Source organism: Populus alba, chromosome 14 (assembly GCF_005239225.2).
Source record: "Populus alba chromosome 14, ASM523922v2, whole genome shotgun sequence".
Classification (NCBI taxonomy): Eukaryota; Viridiplantae; Streptophyta; class Magnoliopsida; order Malpighiales; family Salicaceae; genus Populus; species Populus alba.
Genome location: NC_133297.1, coordinates 20,789,001 through 20,791,361, shown reverse-complemented (window position 1 = coordinate 20,791,361; position 2,361 = coordinate 20,789,001). Strand labels below are relative to the sequence as shown.

Genomic DNA, 2,361 nt, shown 5'->3' with positions numbered 1-2,361 from the left:
AAATCGGCAGCAAATATTAATTCACTGCAGAAGGCTCAATTTCGGCAGCGAAATAGAGTTTCACTGCACAACACACTAATTGGCAGTGAATACTAATTCGCTGCAGTCGACACAGTTTCGGCAGCGAGTTAGCGTTTCGCTGCACAACAACGCAGTTTTGGCAGCGAAATAGAATTTCGCTGCACAACATACATTTTGGCGTGTACACACACCACACATGCTGTAACAACTCTAGTATATACACCGTCGATAAGTTCCAGCAGGACACACACATCGAAACCATCAATTTCAGCACATAATCCTTCAACAAAATTCCAGCAAAACACATACATGGAAAACCATCAATTTCAGCATATAATCTTTCAATAAATTCCAGCATAACACATCAATTACAACCTATAATCTTTCAACAAACCCCAACAGATAACATAAATTTCAGCATAGTAAAACCCCATCAGAACCACACATGCATGCTGGCCCACCCCATAGCTAAAGCCAGCCCTCTACCATGATTTGTTATTTCCATTTTTATTTACTTTTTTCTTTGTTAGTTGTTCTGAAATTGGCTTCATTTCACTTAAGTTTCCTTGTTCTCCTAGTAAATTTCAGTTCCTTCACAGCTGGCTTAGATCTTAGATCAATTTTTCTTAGGGTTTTCTTCTTCATTTCCGTTTCTGGTCTTAAGGGGAAGAGGAAGGGAGTTTCAAGACCCATACCTTCTGAATTTAACTAAGTTTGAGGCGGGTTTAACACTATTCTTTTCTCCTCTTCTGCTGGTTCTCGTCCTCCTTCTTCTTCTCATGTTTTTCAGCCCTCTTTTTCCTTTCCTTTAGGCAGCTATCCACTCTTCTCTCAAGGTCTCACCTTTCCCTCTCACGTTTACAAGCACTCTCTACTGGTTTGATTTAAGTTTCTGTTGTGAAAGAGGGAGAGAAGAACGACATGCAGCTGCTGTTTTTGGAAGAAGATGGGTCATCCTCTCTCTTCACCTTCTATTTATACTCCTCATCAAATGAAGTGGGTTGTTTGGGGGTTGGTTTAGATGTATTCTTATCCTTATTTTGGTCTATCTAAAACCGGTTTTACCCCTCCCTCCCAGCTCTGCGTTGCTGTCGATCGAGAAATCGGCAGCGAACACTGCATCGCTGCCGATTTCTGCCTCGGCAGTGAAAACTACATAGCTACCGATTAAGAAATCGGCAGCAGAAACTGTGTCGCTGCCGATTTCTGTATCGGCAGCAAAAACTGGGTCGCTACCGATCCAGAATCGGCAACGGAAACTGCGTCGCTGTCGATTTCTGCATCGGGAGCGAAAACTGAGTCATCGTTTCCCTCTCTCTCTCTCTCTATATATATATATATATATATATATATAGATATATTCATTTGGGTGTTTACATTCTACCCTCCTAAATATGAATTTCGTCCTCGAAATTTAAGAAGTTTCACACTCCATACCTGGTAGTTCAAATAAATTGGGGTACTTTTTCCTCATCTCAGCCTCCCTCTCCCAAGTTTCCTCTTCTACTTGAGCATTTCGCCATAAGATTCTGACGATGGGGATCTTTTTGCTCCGTAGCTCCTTCACTTCTTGATCTAGTATCCTTATGGGCCTCAATTCCAGTGTTAAGTCTTCCTTGACTTCTACTGGAACCTGGGGCAGAACTCGGGCGGGGTCCACGTCAGCCTTCCTTAACAAGGAGACATGGAATACATCATGGACCTTGGCTAACTGTGGGGGCAAGTCCACTTTGTAGGCTACTGGTCCTACTCGTTGTAAGATTTTAAAGGGTCCGATGAAGCGGGGAGTTAACTTCCCTTTTAATCCAAACCGTAACATGTTCTTCTATGGAGCTACCTTCAGGAACACCTGGTCCCCCGTACTGAACTCAAGAGGTCTTCTCCTCACATCGGCATACTTCTTCTGTCTATCCTGTGCAGCTTTGATGCGATCCCTGATAGTTCTCACTTTCTCCGTGGTGACTTGGACCAACTCTGCGCCATATAACTTCCGGTCCCCAATTTCCTCCCAACACAAAGGAGTTCTACACCTCCTACCATACAAGGCTTCATACGGGGCCATCCCTATTGTGGCTTGATGACTATTGTTATACGTGAACTCCACCAATGCCATGTGTTCCTCCTAGTTTCCTCCAAATTGTAGCACACAGGCCCGTAATAGGTCTTCCAAGACTTGGATGACTCTTTCCGATTGGTCGTCCGTTTGAGGGTGAAACGCAGTGTTCATGTCCAATCTTGTCCCCAAGGCATGTTGTATGCTCGGCCAAAGTCGAGAGGTGAACCTTGGATCTTGATCCGATACAATGGACACCAGAATCCCATGAAGTCGTACCACCTCAT

At 43.9% G+C, this 2,361-nt stretch overlaps 1 pseudogene; it reads right to left on the bottom strand.

Moving 5' to 3' along the window:
- Positions 1–1,066: 1,066 nt before the first annotated feature.
- On the bottom strand, positions 1,067–2,361 carry LOC140954561 (uncharacterized; annotated as a pseudogene).